This window comes from Nicotiana sylvestris, chromosome 4, assembly GCF_000393655.2.
Source record: "Nicotiana sylvestris chromosome 4, ASM39365v2, whole genome shotgun sequence".
Lineage (NCBI taxonomy): Eukaryota > Viridiplantae > Streptophyta > Magnoliopsida > Solanales > Solanaceae > Nicotiana > Nicotiana sylvestris.
The window spans coordinates 91,325,843-91,343,944 of NC_091060.1; positions in this window are offsets into that span (position 1 = coordinate 91,325,843).

Sequence of the window (18,102 nt, forward strand, 5' to 3'; positions counted from 1 at the left end):
CTCACGAGTAAATGTGTGAGTTATGAAATTTAAGGAAGTGTTTAGATGAAAATGCAAAACACAGGAGAAATTCATAAGGGGAGCACAATTATCCGCGGTTAATCAAGTAGCTCGTCAAATCTCTACAATAGCGAGTCTATCATTCTACACAAGCATAGTCTCCCATCGTTACACGAAATAAAGGAATTAAAAAGACAAGGATAACTTAAATAGTGCAATTAAAGCATGGCGTGAACCTAAGTCTACCCCGACATAATCAGGAATTCTAGCATACACACAGACACTCATCACCTTATACGTGCGTAGCTCCCACAACATGTATCACATAAGAATATAATACCTACGAGGTAAATTCCCCCTCACAAGGTTAGACATGAGACATATCTCACTCTGAAGTTCTACAACCGGCTTCGACACCTCTCTAACACCTCAAACCGATGTCAGTCGATCCAAAACTAATCAAACAATATGCAAACCAATAAAAATGTACTCTACTAATTTCCATGTTTAAATCCATATATTAATCATGTATTTAAATCACAATATGCAGGAATTACTTACATTGCCATAGATGATGAAAATATTCCCGCCAAGAGCTCCAATAATTGCCCTACCAAATAAAACGTGAGAGAAATGGGCTAAGTCATAAAATAAAAGCTCACTACCCAGTAACTCCCTTCTTCGCGATCGCAAAAAATCCCACGTGATCGCGAAGGACAACCAGACACGCCCATGAATTTACGCTGCGAACGCGAGGTACTACTCACGATCACATAGCATAGCCTATACAGGCTTGTGCGAATGCAAGCCCATCAATGCGAAAGCAAAGGTCAAACTTGGCCTCCGCAGATTCCTCTTCCACGATCGCGTGAGTCCTTCTGCGATTTCATAGCTCAAATTTCCCAAATAGGCCTGCATTAATATACCATCGCATTCACGGCTTTGCCCACCCGAGCGCGAAGTACAACCTGCTCCAACTCCGCAATTGTGGCTCCCTCTACGCGATTGCATTGAAGAAAAATGCCATCAGTCCACTTAAACTTTCGCGATCGCGTTCCTTCCTTCACAATCGCAATGCTTTCAAAACATACCAGAAACAAGCAGCTGCACAACATAGAAGAATGGTCCGAACTCATCCCGAAACTCACTCGCGGCCCTCGAGACCCCATCCAGTCACACCCACCAGTCCCAAAACATAACACGAACCTGCTCGAGGACTCAAATCACACCAAACAACATAAAAACTACGAATCAATGATTGAAACCATTCTTTGTACTTTCAGACATTCAAACTTCGACAACTCATCCGATTCACACTTAAACATTCCAAAATGACACCACATTTTGCGTGCAAGTCACAAATCATGATAGGAACCTATTCCAAGGCTCAGAACTCCAAATGGATATAGATAACACCAAAATCTACTTCAAACCAAACTTATGAAATTCTTAAACTTTCAAAATACCAACCTTCCATAATAAGCGCTGAAATGCTTTCGGACAACCCGATACTCAACCCGAACATATGCCCAAGTCTGAAATCATCAAAAGAACCTATGTGGACCTTCAAATCTTGATTCTGAGGTCGTTTGCTCAAAATTCAAACCTTGGTCAACTCTTCCAACTTAAAGGTTCCGAATTGAGAATATTTTATCCGAATAAACTTCGAACTTCTTGAAATTCAATTCTCGCCATACGTACAAGTCATAATACATGAAGTGAAGCTATCAAGGCCTTAAACCTCTGAACGAAGCGCTAGAGCTTAAAACAACCAATCAGGTTGTTACATTCTCCCCCACTTAAACCTATGTTCGTCCTCGAATGTGCCAAGAGCTACTTCGGAGTTGCCCAAAATCACTATCTAACCTCGTGCACCTACCCATACCACCACAACCCATCATAGCCATTATCACATTGAGGCGAAGTTGTTAATTATTGAGATACCTTTCCTTGTTGAGCATTCTCATTCATTTTGCTATTGTTTAAATTCTTATACATATTGTGGTTGAGACATGGGCTATTTGTTGTGAAAATATTGGTGTTGTTGACTTTGTGGGATGTTGTGGAATATGAGCACTTGTGGTGCGAGTTTTGATTCTTATACGCATGCGGTGGTATAAGGCTAGGGGTTGATACACATGCGGTGAGATAAGGTAGGCTTGATACGCGTATTGCTAGTAGGGGAACTACTTGAAGCCACGTAGTGAGATAAGGTGGGCTAAAACGCATGTAGCTATTTCAGGAAAAATGATTTTCAAAAATAAATGTAAGGCTCACGCAGTGATATAAAGAAAGATTGTGATTGATATTATGAAATGTGAATACAAGGCGGTACCTCGGTTTTGATCTTTACTGTACATTTCATGTTGGAACAACTTGTTGATTTGAATAGTCATTGTTCTTCCTTCAATCATTAATTCATCAACATTTTGATTGTGTTTGGTTATTCATTGTTATCTTGGCATTGGAACGACTGTGGTTTCCTGTGTGAGTCATGTATTCTACGTGATTTGTTGTGTTGCTTTAACATGCTAATCTGTGCCTCCGTTATAACTTGGTGATTTGATTGTCAATGTGAATTTAATTGCGTGGAGTCACTATATCATATCCTGTTGAGTTGTTGGTGACATAATGGTTTAAACAAAAGAATTATTAACGTGATTAATTTTATGTGCCTCTTAAGATAGAACTCGTTATCTCACTCGATACCTTATTATTCTAAATGGTTATCGCACTTTCACTATAATTGGGTTCTCAAATTATACTCATCACCCTGTTAGATGTTTACCATACTTAAGATTGTTATCATGTTTTTGTTTAACAAAAATTCTATATTTAATTCGTTAATTTAACTTATGTTTTTCCTTGTTTAAAAATGTTACTTTTACTCAATTTTATTGATTTCTAAACTAAACCTATCTTATAATTTGTTTCATACAAATTGTATATTATTTTAGTTTACTTGATTTCTAAAATAAACTCATTATTTCATTTGATACCTTACTTTATTCGAGATTGTTATTGTTTTATGGTGTCTAAATATATCTTTCGTTCATCTAAATTACTCCCTCTATTCCAGTTTATGTAAACCTATTTCTTTTTTGGTTCGTTCCAAAAAGAATGACTCATTTCTAAATTTGGTAACAGTTTAGCTTAAACTTATAATTTTACCCTTATTGAGAAACTTTTATAATAACACAAATATTCTAGGCCCCGTTTTGGCTTGTTTATAACCACAAATTCCAGAAGTCTTCATTTTTCTTAAACTTCATGCCCAGTCAAGCAGGTTCACATAAATTAGAACGAAGGGAGTAATATTTATCACGATTGCAAGGTACATGGTAGTACATGGACTTTGCCTTGCGAAGGTGATTGTTTCTATGGGCACGAGGTGCCATATGTGTAAGATTTGGAAATTGTGGTTCATGACTTGTGGTTTATGAGGTGTGGTACCTCAAGGTAATTCTTATAGTAAGTTCATGCGATGGGAGTGATTTGATTATTTGAATTGTCATCCGTTTTTCCTTAGTTCATTTACATCTCATCGGTGTTCCAATTATGTTATTTCTTTATTACTCATTTACTACTTGCTGCCATTTATGTTTCTGTTACATCATTGTTGGTTGTAAATTAATAATTTTTCCGTTGTTGGTCTTACATTGATGTTCTTTTCATTGTTGGCTATGTATACCTTGAACAGGTTTCTATGTCTGGTACGTGTCTTGACTTGGCCTCGTCACTACTCTACTGAGATTAGGCTCGATACTTACTAGGTACCATTGTGGTGTACTCATGCTACGCTTCTACATATTTTTGTGCAAATCCAGGTATTCTGATTATGTTGTTGAGAGTTGCATCTGCATGATGGGAGACTTTAAGGTATACCTGATTGACGTTCACATGCCTTGGAGTCACCATCTTACTTCATTATGCTACTGTTAAATTGTAATTCAAAACATTATTGTGTTTAGAAATTTTAGTGTGTTTTAGTAGTGCTTATTACTCCGTACTACCAGTTTTGGGAAAATGTATAACTATTGGCCGCCTACGGATATGTATGTCATTTAATGGCTTATGATAAATGATTAAATAGTTTAATTCTATTATATCAGCATGAATTAGGCTTACCTAGTCTTAGAGACTAGGTGTCATCACGATATTCTAAGGTAGGAAATTGGGGTCGTTACAAGTTGATATCAGAGCTCTAGGTTCATAGGTGCTACGAGTCTTAAGCAAGTTTAGTAAAGTCTTGCGGATCGATACAGAGACATCTGTACTTTTCTTCGAGAGGCTATAGAACTATTAGGAACCATTCCTTTCATGCCTTATCATGTGGCATTAATTTAGCTTAAACCATATATCTTATATCCCGTTACATTCACTCATATATGATGTTACGCGCTTGGTATCAGTTATGCTCCAATGGTTTGTTATGTTGTGGATGGGCTACGAGGGGGCCATAGATGCTCGAGCATTGTCTCGAGGTATTGTCCAGACTAAGGACGCAGACGTGTTGGTAGATTTTCAGTTGTTGAAGTGTGGGATGCAATTGGTTCTTGTATCTGATTGGTGTTGTACGAGCTTATGAAGGTTGGTAATGTGGATCATCGAATGTTGGGCCCTATGGCACCATGCCAAGTTGGGTAGTCTACAATCAACGATCAAATTGCATGAGCAAATGTCATATCGGTCTTGGGTTTGAGGTATATATGCATTGTTGAGGAGTTCCCCGGAATTGTACATGACTAAGATATGAGAATTTCATGGGATGGTGCTAGAACTTGCAGTATATCTATATCATTGCTAAATCTACATTCCAGTATCAGATAGGTTAGAGAAACATCTTCATATTCACAAAAGGTCTCTTTAGAGTGGGTATCTCGGTTGGAGCAGTGTTGGGTGCTCCATAGGAAATACATCGGTTTATGGGTTTTCCGACGATGTGGTTCGAGCTAGGGAATTCCGCAGTGAGCTTTGACATAGGATCATTGTGTACTGATAAGGGAAAGTGTTGACTTGTAGACAAGTCGAGGCGGATTAGAAGAAATGAGTTAGCTCGCTGGTGTTGGGTCAGCATAGCAACAAAGGTAACTTATCCTTCTCAAGTAGGTAGATAGCCTCCGAAAAGCCCATACTAACATATCTATGATACATACTATCAGTTGCCAACCCAATTTGGTCTTAAAATGAGTGAGATATGATGTTTTGAAGTTTTAAAGGAAGTCATAAAATTTCAGGGACATAACTGGTATTTTCGTAATTATTTACACCAGAAAAATCAGCAAAAAAAATTACTATTTTACCACCCTAAACTCTTTTGGAACCTTTCAGACACAAACTATATATGCATTTCAATTATAAGGCTGAATCATCGCTTGTTGTTGAAGTCAAAGAGAAGCAGTACGACGAAATTCATAAACATAAGACTTCAGATCTTTCTGTTGGCATGGATGATGGTACACTAAGGTACCAAGCGTGACTATGTGTTCCAAATATAGATGGTCTCCGGTAGAGAATCATGACCGAGGCTCACACTTCCAGATATTCCGTGCACCCAGGCTCTACAAAGATGTATCATGATCTTAAGGAAGTCTACTGGTGGAACGATATGAAGAGAAATGTAGTGGACTTTGTGGCAAGATGTCCAAATTTTCTGCAAGTGAAGGACGAACACCAAAGGCCCGGTGGGTTGGCATAAAACATCAAGATTCGATTGTGGAAATGGGAGATGATCAATATGGACTTTGTGGTAGACTACCTCGCACTCCTCGCAAGTTGGACTCGACTTTTGTGATTGTGGATCGACTTATGAAGTCAACAGACTTCTTACCTGTTAAGGCTACCGACACAACAAAATAATATGCTCAGTTGTATATCAAGGAAATAGTAAGGTTGCAGGCACCCTAGTTTCTATCATTTCTGATCAGGGGGCGCAGTTCATAGCTAACTTTTGGAAGAAATTTCAGAAAGATTTGGGTACCCAGGTGAATCTTAGTACAACCTTCCATCCATAGATCGACGGCCAGGCAGAGCGGACTATTCAGACGCTTGAGGATATGTTGTGTGCTTGTGTTCTTGACTTAAAGGGTAGCTAGGATGATCATTTGTCGTTCATAGAATTTGCCTACAATAATTGTTATCATGTTAACATTCAAATTGCACCATTTGAGGCTCTATAGTAGATCTCTCATTGGGTGGTTTCAGATTGGTGAGACATATTTGATAGGGTCAGACCTCGTGCATCAGGCTATGGAGAAGGTTAAGATCATTAAGAAGCGGTTGAAAACTACCCATAGTTGTCAGAAATCCTATTCGGAAGTGCATCGCAGGGATTTGGAGTTCAAAGAGGATGATTGGGCATTCTTGAAGGTTCCCCCATGAAGGGTATAATGTAGTTTGTGAAGAAAGGGAAATTGAGTCCAAGGTATGTTTGGTCATACAGAATCATTCAGAGGATAAGTTAGGTGGCTTACAGGCTAGAACTACCTCTGGAAATGTCTTTTGTGCACCCAGTGTTTCATGTATCCATGTTAAAGAAGGTGGTCGGAGATCCATCGCCTATTGTTCTGGTTGAGACTATTGAGGTTAATGAACAATTGAATTATGAAGAAGTTCCAGTTGCCATTCTTGCTATGGCGAAACCAGCAGTTTGAAGAGGCCATTTGGGAGGTCGAGGAAGAGATGAAGAGGAAGTACCCCCATTCATTTGAATGTCTATGTATTTAAGGTGGCTCTATTCTATGAAAATGTCAAAGGTTTTACCTTCTATGAATTATGTTTCACTTGTACAAGTTCATGTTAGGGATGTTTCTTTGGGGTAATATAATGTTTATAACCTTGTAGATGGTGTTTTCTTCATAATTGTGTTACATCATTATGTTGTTAGAATTGGTTTCTGCGATTCTCCGACAGGTAGATAGGCCCAGTTACAGGGTAGACTTTGGCAAAAATTTTGGAAAATTAGGGAGTTAGTCAAAATTTAGAACTGTTGGTGCATGATATAACAGTGGGGTAACATTGGTTTCTAATGGAGTATTTTGGCCCTCATTCGTTGACGAATGATTTTAAGCGGGGGAGAATGTAAGGCCCCATAAAATTACACATAGAACTCGGGGTTTTCGCGATGTCAAGGTAGACGTATTTGTTGATGATTGTAGAAATTATTCACGGCGAGCTTTCTCGCTGAGGTACAGAATTTTTGGGTTAACCAGTGCATTGAGGAGTTGAAGAATATTCTTTGCAGAGCAGGGCATTTCCGCGGTCCACTATTCGGCTGCAGAGTGCAACAGAAAAATGTCCAATTTTGGAGGGTCATTTTGCGGTCCAATATGCGACCGCATAATGTTTTCACGGGCCGCAGAGTCCATCACATAGTTCTGCGGTCGCAGACCTGACCCGAGCAGCCAAGTTCTTGGCATCACTTATGCGGCCTATTTTTCGAACCGCATATTCATTCTGCGGTCCACTCTTCAACCGCAGAGCTGTGTTTGGAGGGTCCATTTTTTGGTTTTTATAACCCGACCCTATTTCGATATATAGACGTTAAGGACCATTTGTAAGTAAAAATTTGATATTTCTAGAGAGAGGAAGTGCCATAGAGTGAGAAATAAGTCCCTAGGCTAATTGCTCATCAATCTTTTCCCAAAAGTTGGAGAATTCACAAGGAAAACTCGCAAGGTCTTCGTCATACCCTAGTTTCAATTTCTAATTTGGGGTAGTAGATAGCTAATGGGGAGTGAGATTCTTGGGTGTGAGAGTGTTACCTATGCATGCATATAGTAACAAAGTGGTGGGAGGTAGTTGAGCTAAAAATGGTAGATATTGGCAAATGCAATTAAGGAATCCACCATAGGAGGACCTTAGAATCATAATTCTCACCTAGTGTTCTATAAAATGCTTGAAAGAGCCGAAACCATGAATGTCTTCCTAATTTGCGTTCAATGTTGTTATATTTCTAAATAGATTGGGGTTGCTAGGTTTCCATATCTCTGTAGTGATTTATATATATATATATGTGTGTGTGTGTGTGTGTGTGTGTCTGTGTGTGTGTGTGTTCAAAATGTGTTCTGAATATTCTTATCATATTATGTTATCCTTCGGAAGTGTGTTCAAAGTATGTGTTATGTATTAAAATGTTGTTACTTCAAGTCGAGCTCAAATAAAAGCTATTATGCCAAATTGTGTAAGGAATATCTATGTGCCTAAGACTCTTATTTTCTCACATTTTTATTTAAAGTCTTAATTTGAAAATCCTTGTTGTTGATGATCCATGATGATTTGAAAGTGAAAGAAGGGTGTATGAGATATGAAGTACAGCCAACGTGCCAAGAATGATATTATGTTATGGCCATTGGTGCCATTGAAGTGAATGATATGTAAAAATTATGAAATGAGTTTTAAATCCTTTATCTAATAAATTCTTTGGGAGTATCATTTAGTCACCAAGGAAGGGTGGGTGGAAGTAACCTAACCCCGAAACTACATGTGCCGGTGGTAGGAGTGATTGAGGGGTAAAGTCCCCGGGTTGATATGATGAGATTGTTTCCCCTTACATGGGATGAGATTGATGTGTTCAATCATTTCCCCTTCAATGGGATGTGATTATTGCTAGCAAGATGGATGTGATGTCAAACCACACGGCATTATGGTGAGACGGCTTAGCCGATCGGGCTGAGATTGGATGCCATGTCGCGCACATAGTGGTATTATGAATGGATATCTCGGGGTGAGACGGCTTAGCCGATCAAGCTGAGATCAGACTTCGTGATAAAAGCATGGTGATGTATCAGTATTAAAGATCTTCCAACTTAAAATATTGAAACTTACTTGAAATCTATCTTTCTCCTAACTTGGTACTTTAATATTGATTGAGGCCCTTATAGATTCCATGTTCTCTCTTATTGTACTATTACTCGTTCAATTGAGGGGGTATTTAGTTTTCATACTAGTACTACTCCATATGTACTAACGTCCCTTTTGTCGGGGTTCTGCATCTTTAATGAAAGTAGGTGGTTCCATAGTAGGCGGTGTTTACCGTGAAGATGGTAATAACAATTAAATTTGTTGGTGGGACTCTAAAAATACGTGATCTATTTTTATGCTAGTTTGTTAAGCAGTTGATGCTAGATGTATGTGACTTAGAGGCAAAACAAAGATTAAGGATAGGGAGAAAATTAAACCGTTAGGCCAATAATCGGGGCCTCGGGCTCTTCGATTCTGGGCCTCGAGGTCGATCCTGGAGCTCGATTACGAGCTATCGGAGATAGTTTCTATGTGACTAACAGTTACAATAAAATCAATGAAAGCTCTTTATAGCCAATGATAGGCAATAAATGATGAACAAACATGAAAGCTATAATACCAAGAGAGTGTATGACAGAGCAAAGAAAATGTTCTTCTATATTTCCTATGGAGCGGCTGGAGTAATAGGGTCTTTACAAAATGTCAAGGACCCCCTTTATATAGGAGGGGAATCCCAACATAGTACAAATGCATTAATTACAAAAATAGGGGGATGGGACAACTAGATGGCACCAGGCTCTGCCAGTACTAGTTGCATGCCTAAGGAACTCCCCATTCTCATCATGATCACGGCCAACATTGTCCCTATGTCGGGAGTCGACAGACCTTGAGGGGGGGTACTCGGATCGTGGCCTCGAGCCTTTGAGGTGATCTTCCGAGATGCTTTAACAATGAGAAATTTGTCCCTCTGATTTTTCCATATGCAGATAGTCCCCACGTTTCTTAGAGAGGGGTGACAAGAAACGATTTTGACATCCGACTCTTCGGGCTTCCCATGATGACATCATGTTGATGATGAACGACTCCATAATTACTGAAACGTTTTGTCGTTTCGCTTCTCCAGGAACATTTAATGCATTGTGATTTCTCATTCTCCAAAGCCATAATGCCGCCACTGATTTAGCTCCCCGGTATGCATTAAATGCGCCTACCGTTATGTTTTTTGAGGTAAATAATGGTGTCATCGCTTACACTGCCTCCCTTTCTATAAATTGAGGCCTCCTAGGATCAGCCTTTCATCTAAGTATCTTCTAGTATTTATCCATTCCTCCCTTTGCGCTATCTTTATTCTTTGTCATTTGCCATGTTTGAAGCCCACAACCTCAAGTTTGTATGGCGGCACTTCTATCAGTCATTCTATGGCTTATCTCATGGACCTTCTCTGGTCGGTGAGATTACGTTGTTTTGTTGTTGTTATTGTTGTTGTTGCTGCCATCGTTGGCTCGAGACGACGAAGCAGAGGGCCGATTTCTTTCAACCCAAGGAAATATTTTGACTATACACCGCTGCTCAAGTGGGGTCTCGGACAATACACCGCTGCTTACCTCCCCTGATTACTCGGTGCGGCGTCTCACCCCCTTTGCTTTCCACTTCATCGTCTCCCCTTTTGAAGATGCCATTCTGGGGGATCGAGATAAGTCTCCTGAGGGGATTGCGATTGGAAGATATTGTCTTTGAGGACGCATTCCTGAGGAGATGATGCCCAAAAAATGTTGCTATCAAGGATGCACTTTTGAGAATAGGCTAGGCTCTTAGGCTTTTACTATATGTACGTCTTCTTACTTCTTTGTTTCTATGTAAGGACCCCTCGTGGGCTTTTGTAATCATACGTAAGGACCCCTCATGGGATTTTGTAATCGAATGCTTCATGAATACATAAATATTTCTCTAATTTATCTTAGATGTTTGCTATATTCTTTTATGTTTGTAGAGACTCTGAATGCATGACTTTGTCTGATGTTACCAATATCAAACTCGGGTGCGAGTATTCTTCCTGTCTTTCGGTTGATTAACGTGGCCTCACGTGGAACCTTTTGCGATCCCTTGAATCAAACCTAGATAGGGCCGATGAACTCGGGTCGCGGGACCTTGACTTCGAGTAGAATGAAAATAATGTTTTGAGCCTTGAAACCATGATGTATTACTTAATGTCCGTGGTAACCTTTGAGAAGAACTTCGCTCGGAGGCCTGTGGATAGAGACTGCCCTTGATCTCTCGAGGGCAATCCCCAAGCGGAGGTTTGTTCAAATTCGGACCACCTAGAAACTCGCTTTGAGCTTAGTGTAAATAGCCTTAAGGCGCTGTAGATAGATCTTGAAAGGGGGTTTGTATGATCTCAGACGGTACCCCGGGGCCAAGCCCATACGGGTGGAGATTAAATGCTTATTTCTTGGGAATCTGATTCCCTTTTGACAAAAACCCTTGAGGTCGGGTACCACCTCAGAACTGGCGATGGTGTTGTTGGCCTTTCAGAGCCTAAATTCTTTTTGATGGAGGTCCTCGAGGTCGGGTACCACCTCGGTGCTGGCGAAAGCGTCATTGACTTCCTAGATCCTAGCCTCATATTGATGGAGGTCCTCGAGGTCGGGTACCACCTCGGGACCGGCGATGTTGTCGGCTCCCTAAAGCTTAATTTTCCTTTAATGGAGATCCTCGAGGTCGGGTACCACCTCAGGACTGGCGAAGGTGTTTTTAGTGGGTTTCGAGGCAAGCGGATCATCACCATTTTTTCCATGAGTATATATATAGGGATGTTTTTGCTTTTTTGGAGATCCCACCATTTCAAGAAGTTGCCCTTATCTTTCCGCGTCAATCCTTTTGTTATTTCAGTACTAATGTACTTGCACAGATTCCTGCTTTAGTTCTCCAATTTTACCGTAATCATGAGCACTGCATCGGGGTCTGCCCAGCAGAGAGGGGAGAGCTCCACCTCCGGCATTCAGGACCAACGAGAGTATTCCTTGAAGGTTGCTTCTTCAATAGGAGAAGAACATCTTGGGTTAGTGAGAAAATACTACGGATGGGGGGGAAAAGGTGGTGTTACAGATACTTCCCCCGGGTGAGGCCATTACGGATCGTACCGATGGATTCTTGAATGCTTACACATACCCTTTCACACTAGGCCCCCTTAATAAGGTTGCGCTCGACTTCTGCCTAGAGTATGGGGTTACCTTGGCGCAGATCTATCCATCATTTTGGCGAACAGTGCTGATGATGAGATTTTTCGTGGAGAAGGTGGGGCTTGACTTTACTCTTAGTCATCTTATCAAGTTGTATCGTCCATTCCAGCATTGAGGTCTGCTGACCTTGCGATGTCGATCGACCACACCCTTTGTTGTTGACAATGAGGAAGACAGAGATCGGGGGTGGATGAGTTGCTTCGTCCGGGTGTGGACCGCTGACATTATCCCTGTGGAGCTCATGTCATTCCCTGAGGAATGAAACTATGCTCTTAAGTGGTACATCTCGTGCTTTCTTAGTTTTGTCTATGATGAAAACCTGGTCTCATAACCGTGCCTTCTTTTCTTTTCCCGTAATGGTTTTATAGGCGCTGGGCGATGTTCCTAATTTGCCGGATTAGGTCCAAAAGTTGGCGACCCACTCGACCTGTGATGAGCGCAAGTAGCGAGCTATGTCCCGAGGCAAGTGGGAAGAGAAACACCATGGTGAGTGTTGTGTTATACTTTCCCCTCCCTTCCTTCATTTGGAGAGGCATTTTCCCTTTATACGTATTAAGCGTATTGTTGTAGGCATTGAAGAGCCTCTCGAGGCAAGGCCACGCTCCTTAGGAGAGGCAGAAAGGTTGCCAACTCCCGGGCTGAAGAACGACAATAATATGTGAGAGGTGCCTTCACAGGATGATGTTGCTCAAAATAAGGCGGAACGGGATTGGGGCTTCGAAGCAGAAGCGTCGCTCGAGCCTATATGTCTGTGGTTCCTGGTTCTGGAAAGGGGGTTTCTTCGTTGTTGTTGCCCTCTTTTTCCGTCGATAGTACTTCCGGAGATACTAAAAATTTGAGGTCACATACACCGAGCGACCGTGCTTCGATCGAAGTAAACTCTTCGATCGAAAAAGCCCAGCGGCTTTACTTTGTGGTGAGTTTCGGCACAGGTCTTTCGAGCTTCGCGCCTTCCCTTTCTTATTGGGTTTCCTATTTGCAGGCATTCGACAACCTTAAGTCCGGGTTGCTTCTTTGTGAAGCCAAGCTAAGGAAAGCTCTGGATGAGGAGATATCCCTTAAGATCCTTTTTGATGAAAAGGAAGTCGAGCTAGTACACTTGTAGTATGATATGGACCGGAGGATGAATTACGAGAACCATCTGACGGAGCAGGTAAACTTCTATCCTGGGTGAGCATGCACCCCGCCTCCTAGTTCCTAAGGCTAATGCTTAGTTTATTTCAGTTGTAGAAAAAGACGGAAGCCGTAGAGCACCTTCGAGATGAAGTTGGCCGGGCTTTAGAGGGGAAGGACGCTCTGGCTAAAGTTCCTGCTTTCGAAGCTCAACTTCGCTTAGCCCGTGATAATGCTTTAGTTCAAACAGACATGATTAGGAGGCTTGAGTCCGAGCTTTCGAAGGTCAGGGCTGAGATTATTGATGCTCCGGCAGAAGTTGCGATGAGCGAGACTAAGGCTGATCGGGAGATAACGATCTATTCAAAGGATGCTATCGATGCTCAAGCTGAGCTGAGAAGGATCCTCGACCGTGAAGGGAGGGTTGAAGAATATTCTCATTGTAAATCTCGAAGAAAAACCCTCGAAGAGATCTGTGCTAGGGGATTCGCCCTTTCGTAGGAGTTGGCGCTAGCAAGGGCGGAAGAGTGTGATGCTCGGCTGCTTTTGCCCGATGCCGAAGAAAGTAAAGATGAGGCCGGTAGGCCATAGCCCCCAGGGGGGCATAGATTTTTCCATCTGTATGTAGCATTTTTAAAGCATGTTTGTAGACGGAGATTGCACTTTTTCGCATATGTGTATGAAATAAAACCTCGTAGCTTTATTTCTTTTGTATCTTTTTCCTGCCTTGAATTTGGCTAGGTGGACTGTTCTATGAGTTAGTAGGGATCCAGAGAGTCGTGATATGTCCTCGGGGCTCATTAGACTAGCCGGTAGGCTCTTACGTACTTTCACTCTTAGGTATATTTATGCCACCTATTTTGGGCTCAGTCCCCGAGTCGGGCATCAATTTGAGCTTATTTGACCTTTGAATGTCCGAAATTTAGGTTGGCGATAGTGGCTATTACGCTTTTGGTCGATGCAACCATTTGGTGTACATGGGTTGGCGACAATGGCTCTTACGCCTTGGGTCGATGTGGCCTTTTAGCGTATGTGGGTTGGCAATAATGGTTCTTACACCATGGGCCGATGTGGCCTTTTAGTAAGGTCTGGCGACAATGGCTCTTATGCCGTGGGCTAATGCGGCCTTTTAGGTAGGGCTAGCGACAGTGGCCCTTAAGCCGTAGGCTGATACTGCCTTTTAGTGAGGGCTGGCTATGGTGGCTCTTACGCCATGCTCTTAGGCATATTTATTTAACTGTTTTGGGTTCGGTCTCTGAATCGGGTTATGACTCAAGCTCTTTTTGACCCTCAAGTTTTCAGATTTCAAGCTGGCCTTTTGTGTGTGTGCCCCTAAAGCTTATTAGGCTGGCAACAATGGCTCTTACGCACTTGGTCGTTGCGACCATTTATGTAGGCTTTAATTTTCCTCTCGTTAACGGCTTTTGAAGTAATTTTTTTACAACCCATCATCGGTTCGGGAAGAACCTCAATTTTGGGTAACTTGCAGCGATGATCGAGCACCTCGGGAGGTTTGGCTTGGAGGCTAAGTAGATCAAAGCCTATGATTAGGAGCCGACATGGTCGAAGCTCATTTTACTATGTCGAGGGTAGCCTATTTAGCCAGGTCTTTATGAAGTAGATTTAGAGTAATTGAAGGCCTATGCGGGCTGGCGACAATGGCTCTTACGCCTCGTAGCGACGGTCGGGCGTCCTCAAGTCACGTTAGTTCGGCTGGTACAGCCGTGTGACTAGAGTCACTTGTGTTTGGCCGGAGCCTTTGAGTCCCAAATGAGGTAGTTTCAGCATTTATATCAAGGGTATGCCTTTTTGGGGGTCTTACAAGTTCGATATATAGCCGAAACTTTGGGATCAGGTCTATGCCTTTAGTGAGGTCTTACAAGTTTTACATGTTGTTGAGGTCTTATAGTTTTTACGTGTCGTTGAGGTCTTACAGGTATTTCATGCCATTGAGATCTTACAGTTTTAACATGTCGTTAAGGTCTTACAGTGTTTACATGTCGTTGAGGTCTTACAGATATAGTTGTTGCCTTATGTAGGCCTTACGAGACTGAGTCTGCCCGCTCGGGGTCTTACGGTCTCGGGTTTTGATATGTCGATAGAAATGGCACTTGACGGCAGTCCCCGAGTCTTCGATTGATTTATTGACTCAGGAGCCATTATTTGCAGACTTTGCATTGTCTCGTTGAGGGCTTACGATTTTGGAGATCTCGACCCTGAGGTCGTGCATTTTTTAAAATTTTGATGCCAGTCCCCGAGTATTTGGGGCCGACCGTTTCATGTTGCCTTATCTGAGGGCTTATGATTTTGGAGTCCCGACCCGGAGGTCATTCGGGAATTGAATTGTTGACGTCAGTCCCCGAGTGTGCGGGATGTTTCTAGCGGAGAAGTCATTTTCGTGGAGGTGCCAAGCTTCTTTTGGAGTGCGATATGCTTTGATAAAAGATATTCTTCAATTATTCGGTACAAGTGTCCACGCTTTTGCCATTGGGGGTCCGGCTATATGGACACGGCTCGTTCGACCGTTTGGCCCGGTACATCATTTTCCTACTCGGACCCCATTTGGTATTTCTTAGCTTTTCTGAGTGTATGACCCTCCGGAGGAATGCCCCCTAGTGTTCGGGGTCGATTGCAAAAGAAGCCTTGAACACTTGTTGGATCTTCCTAAGGTAGCATATAGATGTTGCCTCGTTAAAAACCTTGCTGGTAAAACCCTTTTTGGGATAAAAACTCGATCAGAGGAAAAGAGTGCAACAGATGCTTTGAAACCTTAAGGTCTTCGAGTTGGGTTAGCATTTTGACTGCTCCTGTCGGGCACCTGCATAAGGGTTACTACGAAATACTAAATGAAAAGGGAGATGGTTATACCTTAGTGTAGGATGTGTCGGCGACGTTTCAAGGACCGATGCATCCTAGTTACTCAAGCCGAGGATGTGGTATGGTCCTTTACTTTGTTTGATCGGGTTTAATCGAAGGTATGGCTTGATTACGCTTTGGCTCTTTTGCGAGTGGAGGTATTGATGTCGGTTCCACATCGTGCACCACGAACATCTCGCTTGCCACATGCTATTCCCCGTACACGGTTTTAATCTCATCCTTTGTCGGGAATTTCATCATTTGGTGTAGAGTGGATGGTACTGCTCTCATGCAGTGTATCCACGGCCGTCCGAATAAGGTGTTGTACCTTATATCTCCTTCAGTGACATGAAATTTGGCGTTTTGGGTCGTGTCGGCCATGGTGACTAGGAGGGTGATTTCTCCTTTTGTTGTTTCACTTGCCATATTGAATCCGTTGAGGACTCGAGTGGCGGGAATGATATGGTCAAGCAGTCTGAGCTGCTCTATCACCCTCGAACTGACAATGTTGGCCGAGCTACTTGGATCCACGAGTACACGTTATATTTGAAAAGAATTTACAAGGAAAGAGATTACCAGTGCGTCATTGTGAGGTTGAGACAAGGTCTCAGTGTCCTTTTCGCTGAATGCGAGGGCATCCTCGGGAATATATCTCCGGGTTCGCTTTTCTCTGGTGATGGATATTTTTGTCCTTCTCATTACAGGTTCCTGTGGGGCATCGACGCCTCCCAAGAATATGTGGATGACATGTTGTGGCTCATTTGCTTCGTTCTTCTTGGCTGCCTCTCTTTCTCGGAACTGATTTTTGGCTCGGTCGCAAAGTAATTCCCAGAGATGACCTTTGTTAAGTAGTCGAGCTACCTCTTCTCGGAGCTGGTGGCAATCCTCAGTCTTGTGGCCATACGTGTTGTGAAACTCGCACACTAAGTTATGATTCCTTTGTGAAGGATCCGATTGTACAGGCCTGGGTCACCTGGTGTCTCAGATTTTACTGATGGCCAACACGATGTCTGCTACATCGATATTGATGTTGTATTCTGATAAGTGGGGTACCCCCATCAGCCCTGCGTTCCTATTGAATCTGGCTCTGTTCATGAATCCCCGAGGGTCCTATCCTCGTCCATTCTTCGATCATTGCTAGGTGGATTGTGCCTCAGGGCGTTCCTCCTGTATTCAGTGTATGGCTAGTACCTTTCTTTGTTCGGCTTCGGTTCCTTCGTCGAAAACTTGCTTGGATATATTTAGCCCGAGGGGGCTCCCAGCTGGTCATCTTCGGCCCTGATCTTCGACTAGTATCGATTGTGAACGTCCGACCAGGTCACAACGGTATATTTGATCAAATTTTATTTCAACTATTTTGAAGCCACTGAGCTTCGTTCATTCAGACCTTGAGTGGAAGCCTGCACTGGCCAGTCATCAGAGAGTGGCGGTAGCTCCATCCGTTCCATTTGGAAGCGAGATACGAACTCTTGTAGCATTTCGTTCTCTCTCTGCTTGATTTTGAAAACGTCGGATTTCCTCATTGCTACTTTGATGGCACCGACATGTGCTTTTATGAAGGAGTCTGCTAGCATGGCAAATGTATCCATGGAGTTAGGAGCTAGGTTGTGATACCACATCATGTCCCCCTTCGAGAGTGTTTCCCCAAATTTCTTTAGTAAGACGGACTCGATCTCATCATCATTTATATCATTGCCCTTCACTGCACAAGTGTAGGCAGTAACGTGTTCATTGGGATCTGAGGTCCTGTTGTATTTTGGGAGTTCTGGCATTCTGAACTTCTTTGGAATAAGTTTCGGGGCCGCTTCCTTGGGGAATGGCCTTTGTATGAACTTCTTCAAATCCATGCCTTTCAAGACCGGGGGTGCACCCGGAATTCGGTTGACCCTGGAGTTGTAGGTCTCGACCTTCTTGTCATTGCTTCTATCATTTTCTCGCCTGATTCGATCCTTTTGGTGAGGTCCTTGAGCATTTTTATGATGACGGGATCGGTAATCGACCCGTTATTGCTCGATATCTTTGGCACCTGTTCAGCTGGGGGAGCTGTCCCCGGTGTTGCCGTGTTGGGAGTTTTCTAGTGACTTTGAAGTTGAGCATTAGCTAGCTATTGTGCCTGCAACATTTCAAAAATAACGTAAAGGCTAACCTCACG